The sequence below is a fragment of the Colias croceus genome, chromosome 30 (assembly GCF_905220415.1).
Source record: "Colias croceus chromosome 30, ilColCroc2.1".
NCBI classification, from domain to species: domain Eukaryota; kingdom Metazoa; phylum Arthropoda; class Insecta; order Lepidoptera; family Pieridae; genus Colias; species Colias croceus.
This window is the reverse complement of record NC_059566.1, coordinates 3,794,150-3,814,499: the sequence shown is the minus strand read 5'-3', so window position 1 is coordinate 3,814,499 and position 20,350 is coordinate 3,794,150. Positions and strand designations below refer to the sequence as shown.

The 20,350-nt window shown below is 34.3% G+C and overlaps 1 protein-coding gene and 1 long non-coding RNA gene across 6 annotated transcripts in view; one reads left to right on the top strand and one right to left on the bottom strand.

Annotated features, from left to right (window-relative positions):
* The window catches only part of LOC123704692 (segmentation protein cap'n'collar-like), a 110,078-nt gene that overhangs the window by 15,145 nt on the left and 74,583 nt on the right, over positions 1-20,350 (top strand). The window lies entirely within an intron of this gene.
* LOC123704695 lies at positions 14,039-19,373 on the bottom strand. Of its 2 annotated transcripts, none has more exons than XR_006753162.1 (2): positions 15,007-19,373; positions 14,039-14,400 (listed from the first exon to the last, which is right to left on the bottom strand). It is a non-coding gene; the product is annotated as an uncharacterized LOC123704695 (long non-coding RNA). The 2 variants fall into 2 exon arrangements; XR_006753163.1 differs by having other exon boundaries at positions 14,039-14,397.

Sequence of the window (20,350 nt, the reverse complement as noted above, 5' to 3'; positions counted from 1 at the left end):
AGGGTTTTTTGAGCCTACCTATGTTTGACCTGTACAGGTATGCCTACAGTAGACTGTAGCGTGTGAACAGTGAAATAATTTGTCAAATCAGACCTGTGGTTCCTGAGATAAGCGCATACAAGCAAAAAAAAAAAACTCTTCAGCTTTATAATATTAGTATAGATTTGGTTCCATTCCATATTGTTTTCATTACATAAAGTATACACTTATCAACTGTATATCTAATATTATCAAATCAATATTGTTTATCAAGATCTAATAGTTGAGAACGAAAATGTCATAACGATGCATTGTACTATGGATTTATAATTGTAATTATACTAGCTGTGCCCCGCGGTTTACCCCTTGTCTTAAACCTAATAAATTATTTACTATGATCTTCCTCTTGAATCACTCTATTAAAAAACTGTATCATAATCCGTTGCATAGTTTTGTTTAGCATTAGCAACTTTGTTTTATACTATGTAGTGAATAATACTATCTGTGCCCTGCAGTTGTACTTGCATTGTTCTGTTATCAAACAGTGAAAACATTATTCAAATCGAAACCATGGTTCTTGAGATTAGCGTGTTCAAGCAAACAGACTCTTCAGCTTTATAATATTAGTATAGATTATATTAAACATGTATTAAGATATTAATTAACTAGCAATGTTTTTTATGTTTATTACAAATATTAATTTTAATAACATAGATGCAGCTGCATAATTTAAAATAATTAAACGAAACATTGTTTTAAACTCCAAGAGATAAAGATAAAATTTATTTATTAAGCACTGAGTGTGGAAATTTTCCAAGGTTCATTAGAATAAATAAAGTTATGTAGGTACATATAATAAAATTGTTAGAAAGTCAAAACTGTACATGGAATATTTTTAGAATAATACTTAGAATTTGACAAATAAAAATAAGAATACTTGGCTTGTGATCTACAATCGATATTGAAGCCAAAAATATAGTTTTTAGACTTTTTTTTTGTATGTATGTCTGGGCTAAACTCAAAAGCATGGATTAAACAAGTTGGGTCAACTTATAGGCTATATATCATCACGCTAAGACCAATAGGACCGGTCACCGGAGCAATGCAGGTAAAACCGCAGGGCACAGCTAGTCTATAAATGAAGGTGTTTTCGTAAATACTAAACATAAAGTTTTATGAAACAAATATTGAAGCTTGTAAAATCAGTATAGTCTGACTTTGAGACTTGAGTCATATCTTTAAAATTAAATGATTACATTTGTTGTTGCGAATTTTATGACGGGCCAGTGTATTGATTGTTTTTCACATTAGTTTAAAACTGATGTGTTGTAGGTATTTTTAATATGTCGTATATATTTTATTAGGCATTACTAATTTTTTTTATTAAGTACCTATGTAAGTACATAATATATTATAACATTTATCCATACCAATATAATTTTAATCCGTATTGTATACAAACAACGATATTCTAATCATTATTTACGCTAACTATTAGCGCTTCGGGAGCCGCCCGGACGAAAAGAGGCTTAATTAGCCACATTTTACTCTAGATGTGTCTTTCTTGCTCTGTTTCCATTTAAAATAAATGCTTTACCTACTTGCGATGTTCTTGCGATATGGAGAGTCAATTGCGTAACTATCGAATTAATAATAATTATTCATAAACCTAAATAAATATTATTTACTAGCTTCCGCCCGCGACTCCGTCCGCGCGGATGTCGGTCTTCGCGTGGATGGTTTATTTCTCCATTTAGATTAGGTACCTACCTCTGACAATAACATCTTATAAATATCTATTGGACCCAATTCCCAAATACGGCTAGGCCTATAATAATTTATACGCAACGTGTGTTCGCGGTTCTACGGAACAACGTCTATGGATAAAACTGAAAAATTAAGATTAATTTTTTTCTACGTATTTTTCCAGGATAAAAAGTATCCTATTTTACGCCCAGGATAATAAGGTATAATTATACCAAGTTTCATCGAAATCGAACCGCTAGTTTTCACGTGATGCCTTCACATACAGACAGACAGACAAAAATTTTTTTAATCACATATTTGGGTTTGGTATCGATCCAGTAACACCCCCTGGTATTTATTTTTTCAATATTTTCAATGTACAGAATTGACCCTTCTACAGATTTATTATATGTATAGATTTATGAATTATTACTTAACCTAGACGTAATAAGGTGGCAATTACGTTAGAATATTTAATATTTAAATGTTTTTTCTGCAAATACTGGACAGTAATTATAGAATAAGGTCAAGATAGTCGATTACATCAGTATTTTATGATGCTGACGTCACAGATGTTTATTGTCTATTTGTCTATTTACTTAGATTTAATTTGATTTCTATTATTGTGTGGACTGTGGTATAATAAGATGGTCTCATAAGTTAACGTAAGCGTAATGTTTTCCTGTGAGTTCCCAGTTAACATTAGCAAAACTTATAAATATTATAAACTAGCGGTCTGCCCCGGCTTCGCTCGTGGGACATGTTTATGTTTTATTTACATAAGAACCATACTCGTACTTCAAGGAATATTATAAAAAAAGAATTATCGAAATCCGTCCACAGTTTCACGCGTGATGCCAAGGGAAACAGGGATTCATTTTTATAATATAGAGATAATATTTATAAGGAAATAAATTATTTTTTGTTATTGTTACGACTTAAATACCACTAAAAAGCTACATATTTTTTCTTTGCCTAGTAACAAGAATAACTATACTTTTTCTAAATTAATTAGCGTCAAATTAATTAATAAATTTTCCCACGATATTTTTCTAATTTGACATTTGACGCTGTCAAAATACCCGCCAAACGGCGCGGCCATTGTTCCCTTCTTTTTTTTTAATAGAACGTCCTTGTCAAGGCGTTTCGGTCGAGCGCGGTCGACGATCCGCCGCTGCATAATCGCTAAAAATATGTTTTTTTAGATATGTATTGAAACATAGATAAAAATTCGTTTACAATAATAATGCGGAGTTTTAGACTTTTAGTATATAGGTACCTATTGCGTAGCGCAATTTTAATCCTATAGAAATCTGTTACAGAGGCTTAACTTAATTCAATGCAAGGTTTAAAGGTTTTATATTTTATATAAACGATAATATGCAACTAATACAGTATGTAATTATAATTTAATGTTTTTTTTTTTATTTCATAACGATATGCGATGCAATGAAGAGGTTTTATATAACTGAACAGAACTGCGTATAGAACTGCGTATAAAATTTCGTAACATAATACCTAGGTATACTTTATATAATTTTATTTTCATAATAATTAAGCTGACTAATACATGCTCATACGATGACTTATAAGGCGAAGGTAGCAAATAACACAGAATAAAGAGCATTAGCGTGTCATCAAAATAATTGTCCAATAAATGTTGAATCAAATGTTCGGTCGATTACCTGTAATGTCATGTGATCTCAGACTTATTTGTTATGCAAATTAGTCTGTAACGAATAATGACCCCGCTTCGAATTTCAAAATTCGGTGCGATTTATTCTTTTTAAATTTTAGAAAAAGTTAATTTGCGCGCGAAATGGTTAACGTACGGACTACGGGCTAGAACTAAATTTGGAAAAATTAAATGATTGAGTAGCGTAATAAATGATTAATTCGCAATTAATAATATACTTACTTACGAATATAAAATATAAATGTGTCTATTTTAGACAAAATAATTTATTACTACTTACTAATTATATCATCAAAGATACTATAAAAATGCACTAAAATTCTAATATAGTTACGCGTAAGCGTTTCTTTGTCCGTACGTAATTTATTACCTAATAAAATATTTTAATACATAATAAATTACCACTGAAAATACTCTAGAGAATGCAATCGAACAAAGGCGGTTATTTCTGCCGTCTGAACAAAGATTGTTTATTACAGGAACCGATGCATGCATGTCCTTTCGTCTCGACGCCTACGCGCGCATTAACCTTACGAACGTAGTCTGTGGTTTGCGTGGGCATAGATAATGAGTAACGTATAGACAATAGAGGAGCCTTTGCCCCGTTGCGTCGATGAAAAAAAAGTTACATGCCATTGCCTCGCTGCAGAATTAAAAAAAATTAAAATTGCCAACCTCCTCGTTTTTGTAACCTCGGTTTAAAAATAAAGTCAATGTCAGATGGCCTAATTTTATCTCCTTTTTGTGAAGTCGGTTGAAAATGTTCGTCAAAACAGCATCATATATGTCCTTTATTTTTATGGTTGCCTGGAAGATAGCCGTCACTTACCATGTTCATGTTTTACACGATATCTAATACTAATATTATAAAGCTGAAGAGTTTTTTTTTGTTTGAACGCGCTAATCTCAGGAACTACTGGTCCGATTTGAAAAATTCTTTCGATGTTAGATAGCCTTTTTATCGAGGAAGGCTATAGGCTATATATCATTACGCTAAGACCAACAGGAGCGGAGCACTGCGGGAATACCGCGGGGCACAGCTAGTATTATATATTACTGGTTCTGTACAATAATGTCAAATGTGTAATAATGTGTAATAAATAAATAAAATACCTAGTAACTAGTTAGTAGTTACTAATTCCAGCATTCCGACCTTAGCTTCAGCATTCTAGTCGTTTAGTGTGAAATTAGATTTTGATTACTATCAAAATAACTTATCCGTGATTGCTACCAGATGCACATTAACAATAGTATCACAGTATGTTGTTGTTCAGTCTGTAGGCTTCGGAACTAAGAATAGTGCTTCCTTGTGTTTAGGGAGTAAATAGATGTTTAAAAGTTATTTACCCTAATATTATAAAGAGGAACAATTTTAAGCTATTGCATAGCTTCTATCGCGGGCCTTGAGCGCGGGGACCGAATCGAGAAATTCCGTAACGAAAAAACCTCACGCTCCCCACGGGGACGGGCGGAGGTGTGGCTTGAAGGCATAGCATGCAATAGCGCAACCGCCCCAGTCCCCGAGTGACACACGTCTTTTTTTTCTTTGTACCCAATAAATTGACTCAAGGGCTACTTATTATAAACTACTTACATCTGTACCAACTACCAAGTAGGTAACACATCCTAATATTTGTCGCGGGTGTACATGGGCGAAGCCGGGGCGAGCTGTTAGTTTATTCTATAATTTACTACCTAGCTATTCGAACGCGGTTTCGCCTGTTTTATAAACTACATGCGATATTTAGATATTAATTATTAATAAGTACTTATTATACGTATTTCTTTTCTTTCCATATTTTTTATCCTGTAGTTAAATCCAACTTCATCGAAATCTATTTAATTGTTTAGACGTTATGAAGCAACAGACATACATATTAAATTCATTTTTATATAAGTATGGATATCGAACGACTGAGTCACGTTGTCATGTGCAACTGCAGACTGACCTACTTTATATTAAACCGGGGTTTAAATCCGTTGCAAGTTTATAAATAAGCATAATCCTACTTAAATGATAAAATATGTGAAATTTTGTGAGGATGTATGTTTGTTTCTCTTTCACGGGAAAGCCACTATTTTGCTACAGAGAGCCGCGGGTTGCAGCTAGTTAATAAATAATAATATACTGTTCTAAGACTGTTCTAGATAAGGTCGGTGACAACACAATATTTTCAAGAGTTTTTTTACTAGCTGCGCTTCGCGGTTTCACCCGAGTGGCTCCGCTCCTGTTGATCTTAGCGTGATGTTATATAGCCTATAGCCTTCCTCGATAAATGAGCTATCTAACACAGAAACAATTTTTCAAATCGGACCAATAGTTCATGAGATTAGCGCGTTCAAACAAACTCTTCAGCTTTATAATATTAGTATAGATAAAAATATGTCTTGTTTACACGGTAGGCAGGTAATAAAACACAAAAAACATTAGAAATGACATGTCCTCGCAATTTCTCTTCATAACTGCAAGTTGCAACGGCCAACGAGGCAGTTGAAATATTTCTCGTCGACCTCACCTTGGAACAGCGCATTTGAGGTCATACATACATACTCGTGTAAAACCATTTTTAGATATGATGCGGGTACCTACTTGTAAAACGTTTATGTATCACCATGGTCGAAATATATATTGCACCAAACGGACTCTAGATGCGTTCATAAAAATTAGTTTTATAATACTTTTATAAACAAAGTATGTGTTATCAAATTATGATGGGAAAAATAAATAACCACAACTGATAAGTGATAACTATTATACTAAATAATGAAACATGTAGGTACCTAATAACAAAAAATATTAGATACTAGCTTCCGCCCGCGACTCCGTCCGCGCGGATGTCGGTCTTCGCGTGGATGGTTTATTTATCCATTTTGAGTACCTCTGACAATAACATCTTATAAATATCTATTGGACCCAATTCCCAAATACGGCTAGGCCTATAATAATACGCAACGTGTGTTCGCGGTTCTACGGAACAACGTCTATGGATAAAACTGAAAAATTAAGATTATTTTTTTTCTACGTATTTTTCCAGGATCAAAAGTATCCTATTTTACGCCCAGGATAATAAGGTATAATTATACCAAGTTTCATCGAAATCGAACCGCTAGTTTTCACGTGATGCCTTCACATACAGACAGACAGACAGACAGACAGACAAAAATTTTTTTAATCACATATTTGGGTTTGGTATCGATCCAGTAACACCCCCTGCTATTTATTTTTTCAATATTTTCAATGTACAGAATTGACCCTTCTACAGATTTATTATATGTATAGATAAACTACAATAAAACAAAGATAATAAATTGAATCAAGAAGATGCGAAACAAAGTTTGATTTTTTCTGTGAAATATTAACTTTCTATATTATTTATCATAGTTATTCATTCAGGTCATTATTTATAACAATTATATGGCGGGATAATCTGTAAAAATGAAATAAATAAATTAATTAACTGACCCGGCAGACGTCGTTCTGCCTTATTGCCCCTTTTTCGTGTTTTCTCTCCATAAAAACCTTCCTTGTACCTACTTTAAAAAAAAACAGTAAAAATATTGCAGAATTCATTTTTATTATTTAAAGATAGATTTTTTAATTAATTAAAAAATACCACAATATTAGCTATGGTAAGTATAGAACCATAGATAATTAACACCAAATTCAAAATCTATTCTCGAATGCATCTCTTCTAAATTTAAATTTTAACGCCGCCGTCAAAAGGTCATTGATCGCAATTTATTTTTAATTATATTTATTATTTAATTATATTTCGGAATAATCGAATAAATACGTACGTCAAAAGTGATCCAGATTCCCTTCGTACTGTAAAAACGATTTATTTCGTCCAAGGTATTAAAAGTCGCCCTGATTTTGTTATGAAAATACATTTTATGCAAGCGTGAAAATAGAGTCCAAGGTAAGCATTTTACGAACATACAAAAGTGTGAAAATTACCCTTTATAATATGAGAACTTCACTACATAGTATAAAACAAAGTCACTTTCTCTGTCCCTATCTACGCAACGGATTTTGATGCGGTTAAAAAAAATTAACCGGTTTGAATTTGAAGCCTTTTTTTAAAGTAGGTAGATTTTTGAATCTAGCTCTTCAACTATTTTCATTCAAAATTTCACCCAAATCAGTGCTGTGCTAGTAAAAGCGACAGACGAACAGATGTTTTTGAAAAGATGATTTTTTTAAGATTATAAAATCCGATCTCTGTTATATTTTTCCGCACATAGTTATGTGATATATGTTTTATTGAGTCTAAAATTATTTTTTTATCACATGTAACTATATATTTGCAACAAAATATATTTCTGGAAAAAAATTATGAATATTTGAAAATTGATACATATTTTCAAGAACTCAGTAATCAGACAGAATAGTTATTCTTTTTGATTTCATACATTTTATTAAACCGTATTTTATAAAACTGACCTTAATATTATAGCAAACGCCTTTCACACGGTTCAATATTTAAAGATTTATATACCACAAATCGTCCAACCTTAGTTAATTTTTTACCCATCATTAAATTGTTCGTGCTATAAGACGCTTTACCACCTGATCGCTTGAAGGTGAGTCCAACTGGCAATGAGAGAAAGGACAGTATCCATGAATACACGCAAAGAAGTTACATTGTAAATTATTGTTTATACTTAGTTTTAAAAACTAACAACACGCTCAAACTTGAAATTAATAGTAGCGTGGTTAAAATACAGCGCACGGGAAATGGCACGTCGAAATATGGCCAATTAGCCACATTTACTTGACTTCATGAGTTGAATCATGTCGTCAGTAGTGTGTCGTTTTCGCAAATCGAGTGGTGTTGGTACTTGCACCTTTTTAATTATAATATCATTGCTTCGTTGAATACACGCGTTCTAGAATAATTTCGAATTCTGGAATTTTCCCGTTCGCCATTCGAAATTAGAATTTCATAAATTTAATTTGAATTGTCGAACGAATTCGTCCCGCGATTCGAATTTTAAATCTCACGTTGACAGCTCGCGTGAATGTTTGCGAAATGCTGTTCTAAATATTTTAACCGATTTCAAAAAAAGGAGATTCTCAATTCGACTGTATTTTGTTTCGGTTAATTACGACAGAACTTTCGACTGGGTGAACTGATATTGATAATTCTTTTTTTTGTTTGAAAGCTCGTGCTTCCCATTTTAATTCGGCCAAGTTCTGACAAAGTAAAGGCGTTTTAGTTTTATGTTAAAAATACTTTCTACTTAATACGTCTTCTGTTATCGGAACTAATGCTTCTTATTCAATTTAAAGAAATATGTCGCCTTTAAAATTTTGTAACTATCTTAGTAATTAAACTGTATAAAGTATAAACCATAGACCATATGTTTGACCTAATAGTTCAAATAAGGAAAACTCCACGCACCATAAACAAGTATAGAGCGCGTATATGGTGTTGATACTTGCGCGTGTTGATCAATCATTATTCCGTTTATCAACTTAATATATACTATGTCGTGTAACCAAGAGGTCAGATAACATCTGTTCCACTATCTATTTTATCTACTTATATAATATAAAACTGAAGAGTTTGTTTGTACGCGCTAATCTTAGGAACTACTGGAGCAATATCAAAAATTATTTCAATGTTTTAATTTAGCTCTAACCGCATTGCTCCGCTCCTATTGTTCTAAGCGTGATGATATGTATAGGCTATTGCCTTCCTCGATAAATAAACTATCTAATATTGTAATAATTTTTCAAATTGAACGGACCCCTGATTCCTGAGATAAGCTCGTGCAAGTAAACAAACTATTCAACTTTATAATATTAGTAGATAAGAACATAATATTCTTATGTTCAAAAAGGTTAGGTTTAAACGTTGGTTCAATGCTAGTCGTCCTTACGATTCTAAAATAGGTAAATAATTGTCTATCATAAAAGGTTTTGATAAATGTAATGTATTCCTATTTTATATTTATTACTTGTTGATAACACTAGAATATTATTAAAATAGGTGCAGTAGTTTTGTATATTGTCCTTAACATACATACATACATGCTCTTTATGTGTTAGATATTCTCATGTTTTTAATAATTTAATAACTGCAAAAGTATCGTATTTGTTTGTCCTTTACTAGTTGTTCCTTTAGTGACGCAAAGCCACGGAGTTTCTTGCCGCTTCTTCTTAGTAGTAGAGACCACAGAACTATATTATACAAAGATAATATAAGAGTTAACACGAATAAAACAACTTTGTGATTGTGATTTAGTGTATAGTATCAAGATTTTTTACTTAGTATCCTATATTAAACTTCAATCTTCACAGTAAATTCTCAAAACGAAAATACACCAACCTATCAAATACAAAGGTACCTACTAAAAGCCAATATTGAAAATACACTAACATCTCAAAATTCGTTGCAATCGTTCAAACAGGTCATCCGGCCACTGTCAAGGGCGTCTAAGATGTAATAAAAACTATTCTCGTTCGAAAATCTTGAAAACATCGCGCCGCACCGCGAAATAGATTTCCAGATTTCCGAACGCACTGACCGGCGCGACCTTGAACCTTGCGAAAAAACAAGATGGCGGTGACGTAAAGAGCGGTAACAGCCGAATCTACAATTTTTCGATAAAGTTCAATGACATTTGTAGTTAGGTGATTAATATTATGTATTATCACTAGATAGTAGTACAAAGACTCTTCCCTCTGTCTGTCTGTATACGTAAATATTTAAAAGTAGGTACCTACACCTACCCAACGTATTACGTAGGTATTTGGATGCGTATATTTGTAAAACTTCTTGGCGCGTTGAGAGTAAAATTTCAAGGTCGCGTCATGACAATACCGTCACGTCATGGAGTAAGGCGACGATTTTGGTTTCTTTGAATCTTGCTTAAGAAGTTTCACTTCTGACATGTGTGCTCGGCACATACGCTCTTTTTTTGAATTTGTGTTTTTCGCTCGCTTTGTCTAAAAGTTAATATATATAATATAATACAAGACTAAAACCTTCCTCGAGAGTCACTCTATCTATTAAAAAATACACATCAAAATCTGTTCCATAGTTTTAAAGACTCAAGCATACATACAGCTACAGCAACTTTGTTATAAATACTAGTGATTCAAGTTTTAGGTAAAAGCAGGTGGAATGCTAGTCCTACTAATATTATAAATGCGAAAGTTTGTGAGGATGTGTGTGTGTGTTTGTTACTCTTTCACGCAAATACTACTGAACCGATCACAATGAAATTTAGCACACATATATAGGGTAACTTGGATTAACATATAGGTTAGGTTTCATCCCGGAAATCCCACGGGAACGGGAACTATGCGGGTTTTTCTTTCAAAACGCGGGCGAAGCCGCGGGCGGAAAGCTAGTCTATTATAAATTATCGTTAATTATACACGTTTTGTATTTCATAACCTTAGAAAATAAATGTAAAAATAAGGTATATTTCCTTGACTAAGGTTGATAAACACGGATATTTTTTATTGTATTTTTAATCGGGGAAAATGCGAATAAATCAAGATTATTATCTGTTTTTTTTTAATTAGGTAGGTAGGTATCTGATGCAAAAATGATGTCTAAAAACAAAGATGTATCTCAGGTTATTTATTACTAATATTTAAGTACGGCTGTTCTCATTTATTAAAATAAAATAAAAGATAAAATGCCAAATTAGTCATATAGTTACTTTATGTTATAATAAATTGGTGAAAACTGCATTCGAACCGACCAGTGGAGCGTGTAGAAACATAAATAAAAAAAATATTTGATGTTTATTGATCTACATTCTACATATAATATAACTAGTAAATCTTATTCTCTTTAAAAATTATCGTATCCAAACTAAAATTAGGTTAATCTTATTGTTTAAATTTAAAAACAATAAATCATTATCACTACATAGTATAAAACAAAGTCGTTTTCTGTCCCTATGTCCCTTTGTATACTTAAATCTTTAAAACTACGCAACGGATTTTGATGCGGTTTTTATAATAGATAGAGTGATTCAAGAGGAAGGTTTTAGTATGTATATAATTTATTAGGTTTTAGACAAAACGGGCGGAGCCGCGGGCGGTAAGCTAGTATTATAATAATTGCGTAAGATCATGTACTGATTGTGATTTGCGATTCCACTTTCAAAAATTTTCGCGAACATAAAAAAAGAAAGCATAGATTGCACGCAGCCAGGGAAAGCGTTATCTATTGTAGCACTTTCGCGCCATTTTATGACGTAGGTAGGTAATTAAATATAACCGTGTTTATGCATTGTTTTTGTGTCATGGCTGCGGTACGTTGATATGTGGATAGGTACATGTAAAGATATGTGTACCTACGTTATTTATGGTTGTTTATTTGCATATCGCGTAAAATTTTGTTTTCTTGAGTTTTTTTTTTAATTTCGACGTATTTTAAGTATTGTTTACTTGTAAATATTGCGCTGCCGCCCGGCGATGCGTGGGTTGGAAATTAATTATCTATGCTTAATTCGGTTCTTTGAACGAAAACAATCGATTTTCCTTTCTCTATTTAGCTAGGGATCTTTGAAAGAATAGTAGATAGGTAGGTGCCTTATTGTTACAATAATAATAAATTTCCCTCATACATTAAAAATGCAACTTTTCCTTTACGAATTGAGCACTCATTTTTTGTAAAAAGCATAAATAAATTTAAATCAACGTTTAAAAACACGACATTGAGCAAAATAAACATGTATTTTTGTCACTTCAAAGGCATCCATCAGCTGCAGGCGAAATCAAAAAGCGATTAACGACCATAAACAAGCCAAAAATATAGAATGCAATGAACCGCCATTTTTTATCTGTGGCAGCGTCATTGGTGTGACATTAGACGCGTTATGGCGGGTACGAGAGAATGTGTAAAAATAAAAGGATTTATTGGGGTACCTATAATACATAATACATATGTGTAAAGTTCTCGGTGCCTGTTTGTAATGAAACAATTATTATGCAAATGGGTAATAACAGCTGTTTATTAAAATATGCATATTATATGAGAACTTGCGGTCTGCTCCGGCTTCGCCCGTGGTACATATTTCGCAATAAAAGGTACCCTGTGTTCTTTCTCAGGGTCTAAAAATTGTCTGTGCCAAATCTCATCAAAATCGGTCCAGTAGTTTATGCGTGAAAAGTGAAAAGCAAACATACATACAAACTTTTCCTCTTTATAATACATATTAGTATACAATATTCGTAGGTATTTAAGGGCAATAAAAATCATTCAAAACACAAAAAGTAAGGTTACATTCAAAATATAAATGCTCTTCGTAGTTCGTACCTTCTAATATTATAAACTTAAGTTTGCGAAGATGGTTTTATGTTTGTTACTCTTTCACGCGAAAACAACTGATCGGATTCGAATCTATCTACTTATCTAGACCTGTATGACATTTGGCACAAATAAATTATAGTCTGAATCAGACTAAAATCTTCTATATATATACATATAAAACTCAAAGGTGACTGATATAGTGATCTATCAACGCACAGCCCAAACCGCTGGACGTATCGGGCTGAAATTTGGCATGCAGGTAGATGTCATAACGTAGACGTCCGCTAAGAAAGGATTTCCCGAAATTCTTGCGGGAACGGGGAAAAACGGGTATGCACGTACAAAGTCGTGGGCGGAAGCTAGTATTAAATAAGTTTATATTTGCATTCTGCAATACAGACGAAGTCGCGTTTATAACCTAGTATCACATAAATATGAACAAATACACGTGTGGAAGATAAACAAAGGTGACGTCACAATTGCGTTTGAAAAATACATTGTAAAAACAGGTATAAGATGTTATTAATTCTATCCGGTTGGTAGTGTGATTATAGTGACTTTGAAATCTATACTAATATTATAAAGCTGAATAGTTTGTTTGTTTGAACGCGCTAATCTCAGGAAGTCAGGAACTACTGGTCCGATTTGAAAAATTATTTCATTGTTAGATAGTCCATTTATCGAGGAAGGCTATATATCATCATGCTACGACCAATAGGAGCAGTGCAATGCGGGTAAAACCGCGCGGCACAGTGTATTCTAGTTTAGGTCTCTCGTGACTCGTGTATTCATATTTATAGTGCCAATGTCAACATCTAATGTATATTATAAAGGCGAAAGTTTGGATGTATGGATGTTTGTTACTCTTTCACGTAAAAACTACTGAACCGATTACAATGAAATTTAGCACACATATAGAAGGTAACTTGGATTAACACATAGGATAGTTTTTATCCCGGAAATCCCACGGGAACGGGAACTATGCGGGTTTTCCTTTACAAACGCGGGCGGGAATCTAGTAATATTATGAATAATGATTCATTTGTAGTTTTGAGTATATCGGTCGATAAACTATATACCTAGTTGATAATCATATTCTATTTCCTACTAATATAATAAATGCGAAAGTTTGTGAGAATGAATGTGTAAGTATGTATGTTTGTTACTCTTTCACGCAAATACTACGGAATTACTGAACCGATTAATATGAAATTTAGCACACATATAGAGGGTAACATGGATTATCTCATAGGATAAGTTTTATCCCGAATATCCCACGCGAACGGGAACTATCAACTAACTATTATAAGCCGCGGGTGGAAAGCTAGTACCTATATAATATTGATGTTTTGCATTAAAACAAAACATGTATTATGTGTCGAATAAAACACACAGCGTTGGATGAAGAAAGCAGTCTATGAATCCTATATATCTCTATGCAAATTGGGTCACCTTACCAAATATCGATGGATCTTTCACCTCACTAGCAAGAGCGCGTCCCTAGTATGGCATCTGTCATCATCGCCTTTGACGCGCTGTCATCTTCCAAGCTCCATAGCATCTTCATCAGCAAGCAGTAAACTGCAACGCTGTGTGTTTTATTCGACACATAATACATGTTTTGTTTTAATGCAAAACATCAATATTATGTGTCTTTCTAAAACACACAGCGTTGGATGAAGATGTGTTTGATATCTGCTGGTGAAGAAAGACATACAAACGCTATGTTGAAAATAAATTATCTTGTTAATATTGTAATACCTAAGTGCTGTATTAACAACTTAAATTTCATTCCTTACAGAATGTTAAATGAACCTGTTGTATTGTAAAATAAAGTTATATTTTAAATTCTAAAAACAATACAAGGGGGTTATGTAATAACAACAAAAATTGTTTTTCTTTCATATTGTAAGAACTAACCATATAGGTATCCTCTAAATTTTAAATTATTCTCCTCAGATAATCTTCTCAATAAGCCAATACTAATGAACTAAGTCTTAGAACCTAAGAACTGCTTAATTATTTCTCTATATCTTTGATACAAATCAAAGTTCAAATAATAACATAAAAATAAAATTTTAAAAATTATAACTCAAAGGAAGATCAATGTCACCAAGGATAAACAATGGAGCCTCTAAGGCTAAATACTACAGTAAATAACATCTGTATATAAAATAACTATAATAAGCAATGTTAACACAACTGTACCTTAAGCATTAAGCATGTTTGTTACACATTGATCATTACTATGATCTTAAATTAATTACACTGAATTAAATAATAAATTAAACAGTTTCAGGTTACCTTAAAGTAAACCAGACTCACTGGCACTGGCTAAATTGACTGATTGACAGTAAAACTTTTATAATTGACTGTATGGTCCTTCCACTGCCTCCACGGGTTGGTGCCCTTACCACATTCTTGAAGCCACTGCTGGACAGGGCTGCTATGTTTACTGTCTTTAAGATCTGGAGGGACCTTAACTAGCCAGAGATAAAGGTTTGTGTTGCAAGGTTAAAGGGTCCGCCCCTTTATATAATTTAGATAAGAATCAATTATCTACTTTTAAGATTGAAAATCAGTCCTTTGTTACTTGAACCAACCTTTCCACATGGGTCACTGGGCATATCTATGTGTCTGAGTTTCCTCACAACCGACCACCTGATGGATAATGTGTTGTTGTATCCATTTAGTATCCAAATTCTGGTCAGGTTATAATCTTATCTTGCTGTGATAAAAAACTGTATTTTGAGGTTTTCAGAAGTCATGTTCATGTCATGAACAGGTTGAGCTTGCTTATGATAGACTTAAGCCAATTAAATAGAATCCCTGTGTACTAGATTACATGCATTCTTTTTTTTTTTTTTTTTTTTTTTTATCATTGCATTATGAAAGTCACCTCCTGCTTGGAGGGTCATATGTTGGCACTGTGGAGGGGCACCACTACTTAACTGCTCTTTCTCCTTTGCTTTACAATGGGCTGTTTTCTCCCCTCCCCCCCCCTTTTTCTGACTGAGCAGTTGGGGGGCCATAAGGCCGTAAGGCCATTCACCAATGGTCTGAGTGCTCATGACTTCCGGGTCAATAACCATATATAACCATAATAGTCAATAACCATAAGCCATCTTTAGGCGCTTGACATTGAGTTGCGGAGAAATGCCCGTATATTATTATTATTTATTATATCAACCATAAGCCACCCTTGGGTGCTATGTATCTGCCCCGGTCCCGGGGTGCGAGGTGCGCTAGTGCACTTGGAGGATTACCCTTGAAAGGGAATATTCAGTCTAGGCGTCAGCTCCATCAACGACTGCAGATGTCGCAAAATTCGGAGCAGGCTTTGGCAAATATGCCTTGGCACTAAAGCATTCCTTTGGGTAGCGAAATGGTCCATATCAGGAGCTTCCGAAATATTATATTTCCTGTTGTACAAGGTAGGAGAAGCCACTCCGGTACAGGTTGATTTCTTGAGAGGCAATCTAAATCAAAGGCCACTTAGGCGTCCTGGAAGCGTGCCAAGAGTTATTCTCAACTTTTCAGCTAGGTACAGTTACTCAGTTGTAAGAGCTAAGAGAGTCAGCAACCTTTGTATGTGGGCGACCAAAGTCTGATTGATAGCTTGGGCTACAGGATGTGCACCCCTTGCAATTTACTCAGAAGCACTTTTATTGCATATCTGGTACACGACATCTAAGTCAGAAGTTCTAATGCCAAGTCCCCTGCTTCCCTCTTCATTTCTCTGACAGGTAAGTACTGTTCAGATGTCCTACTCAGCCCGCATCCGCGGTATCTGTAGTTAGGAAGTGAGAAACTTGTTCTTTTACAAAGACTATTACATTTCTGTCTATGTTTCTTTTCCACAACTCTTAAGTCTTGTATAGCATGTAGAGGGAAAGCCTTTCTCTCTTGGTCTGCTGTGCGCGAAACTCTAGAGAAATACCTGGAGGCGACAACTGTACAGTCCTCTCAGTGTTAGATGTCTAGAACTGTCTGCAACTCTTATTTAGTGCAAGACATGGTCCTTTTAATGACTACCACAGTATGCTCTATCTTTGAGGCTTTTGGGACTGGCAATAACACAGACATTTCTATAGTATTACACATGAGGCACAAGTATCCAGGCTTACAATGTACACTTTGTAATTGATGTGCCAAACCTGCCTTCCCAAAATCTCTATGGTCTCCGGGACCTGTAGAGTTAATTGGAACAATCCTTGTAGACGAAAAGATAATTGTCTAACTAGAAGGCTGTAGCTCATTCTGTGGCTTTACTAAAATCTCCATGGTCTCCGAGACCTGTGAAGTTAAATTATTAGAATAATCCTGATAGTTTAACTAAATCAGAGGGCTGTGGCCCTTTTTGTGATTGGAGTGCCAATCAAGCTCTACCAATATCTCCATGGTCTCCGCGACCTGTGAAGTTGAATTGGAATAGTCTTGTCAATCAGGCTTTACCAAAACCCCCATGGTCTCCGCGACCTGTGAAGTTGAATTGGAATAGTCCTGCCAATCAGGCTTTACCAAAACCTCCATGGTCTCCGCGACCTGTGAAGTTAAATTGGATTAGTCATGGTAGACCCAAAAGATAATTGTCCAACTAAATCAGAAGGCACTTTATGTGGCTGTAGTGCCAATTAAGCTTTTCCAAAATCCTCACAGTCTACAAGACCTGTGAAGTTAATTTTGCAACGGTCTCAATAGACCAAAACTTAATAGCTTAAATAAAACAGAAGGAGGGCACCTCCAGCCTGTAGGGTCTCCGCGACCATTTGAAATGGCTGCCATATGCAGGCAGAAAATAGGCCAATGATGCCTGATTGTACAAGCCAATCCTGACCTTGTGAGAATCTCATTACTGTTACCAATGATGTCTAATTTTACAAGACAATCCTGGCTTTGTAAAATGATAAAATGTTTAATTACCGTTATAATCTGTGATCTGTATCAAAATTACCTGGTTAATACCTAGGTGTTTAGGTGTCTCAGGTTGAATATCAACCTGGCGGAGCCATCAGCTCTTATTGCCAGAAGCATATCTGAATGTAAGTATGGCATATATTTTTCTGGGTCTTTCTGGACACAGTTCTTTCAGCATAACCATACTAAGCTAATCATGGCTAAGGACGCCTTGTACATATTTTCAGTACATATTTTTGTAGAAGATACAAATAAAAAATACAAAGATTTTGGTTACTTTACTGTTGATATTATAGAATTGTTATCACACCTGAGTGTTAATTTTAAGGCAAGCTCTTTCACTTAAGTAAGAAAGGAACTAGATAAACAACATTATCATCAGTAACATTATAACCAAGAATGATCTCATTCAACTGTTCGGGGATACAGTAAATATGGGTCCTTGATGATGATAATGTATATAAACATATCTACCTCTTATAATCTGCAATGTCTATTTCTTATGATTTTTCACTACTATTCAAATAAGTACCCATAGAATCAAAGCTTATTCTGGTATCAATTGGCTATGAAAATAAGCTCCTTATGTTAAGAATTATTTACCATAAGATAAATTAGGTAATCTCAACTTGCAGTAATAAGTAGCTCTTACTGAATATTGTGTGAGACTGTTGCTCATATTATACACTCTATATCATATCCTATAATAAGTAATGTAAAATCTATATGTGACATGTATCAATATTGAAATAATATTAAAATAGTTAATTAACAATTTCTTCTCTTTAGAATATTGTGATAGACAGGTTTTGTAACTAACTATCTAAAATCTAAGTACATCTTAATTGTCTTGAATTATTTATGTAGTCAGTGGGCACTAAGTAGTAGGTACTCACTTTTGTTGAGGTAGTTACAATTGAATGGTCTAAGTGATTGAGATGCCTCACTACCTGCTGAGTGCTGGGGCTCGTTAGCCAGAGGGGATCACGGTGGATTCCTTATACCTAAGTACCTTCTACCTAGGTAGCCTAACGCTATTTCACAAGTCTGGTTAAAAGCAATACTTGACACAGTAACCAATGTGCCTGTGTATGATAAAGAAACCCGATGATAATGTAGTGATCTCATTATAGGCATGCATTGTGTTTTATTAATTACCTACATCTAAATATTGATGTATTTGTGTCAAATACTGTGAAATGTATGCCACGTGCTGGATGAAAATCTATGCACGAGTCCGGACATGTTCTGACAAGTTTGATTGTACTTACGGAATTTCTCGTCTCCCGGTCTCTTGGGCAGTGACGAACCATTACTTCTCTCGTCCTCCGAGGACGAAAAAGAGTTCCCGCCACTATTATACATACCAAAGCACCGGTTTTCGAATTTCCTTCCGACAACGTGGTCTTTTGTGTTTCGTATTGGAACTAATTCCGTTTTTCACTAGAAAAACACTAAAATTTAACGCGTGTGTGTTTTATCACACTTAATATTCGAGAATTATAATTATATATATTCGAATTCGAGAATTATATTCTGCGCGATGTTATTGCGCACGAATTCATAAACGCTATGGAGCTTGGAAGATGACAGCGCGTCAAAGGCGATGATGACAGATGCCATACTAGGGACGCGCTCTTGCTAGTGAGGTGAAAGATCCATCGATATTTGGTAAGGTGACCCAATTTGCATAGAGATATATAGGATTCATAGACTGCTTTCTTCATCCAACGCTGTGTGTTTTAGAAAGACACATAATATAAACTACTAGCATTCCACCGGCTTCGCCCGCTTTGTCTAAAACCTTGTAAATTATATACTAAAACCTTCCTCTTAAACTACTCTATCTATTAAAAAACAGCATCAAAATCCGTTCCGTAGTGTTAAATGTTAATACACAGACAGACAGACAGATATAGCGACTTTATTTTTTACTTTGTAGTGATATAAAGTATTGGTTCGTATTTCTATCCGTATTTTATATAATTGGCGCGATTAAATGCAGTGAGGAAAGGAAAATTACATTTTTATGCGTAATGAATATTCTTTGAGAGCAGTGGTGGCTCAGTGGTGAGACCTCGGACTTTGAATCGATAAGTCCGGGGTTCGAGACCAGGCGAGCGCGCAGGAAATAAATTGATTTTTCAATTTATCTGCGCATGTTGTAACATCACCACTGCTCGAACGGTGAAGGAAAACATCGTGAGGAAACCGACATGTCGAAGAATTAAAAAAAGTTCGACGACATGTGTCATCCGCCAACACGCACTTGGCCAGCGCGGTGGATTATGGCCTGTACCCTCATAGGAGGCCCGTGTCCCAGCAGTGGGAACGTATATGGGCTGATGATGATGATGATGATGATGATGATGAATATTCTTTTAGTAGTAAAATACTGTTTTTTAATTGAGTAGCATAGTTCTTGTAGTAAAAAGTATCCAAACCTTTGTCGTATTTATGATATGAGTAAATTATATTTTCATGATCCTGAATAAAATATAGTATCACCACAGATTGTATAAAATATGTAGTATTATAATACTTCAAAAGGTATTGAAACTAAAAACAGTTTATGACTCTAAGCACCATCTGTTAATTTATCTATGCTATAAATCAACTGAATTTTATTATCAATCTATCAATTTATAATAATAAATAACAATCCATATTACATTCTAACAGCTCAACGCTCAATTCAGCGTAATGTTATAAAAATAACAACATATGCAAT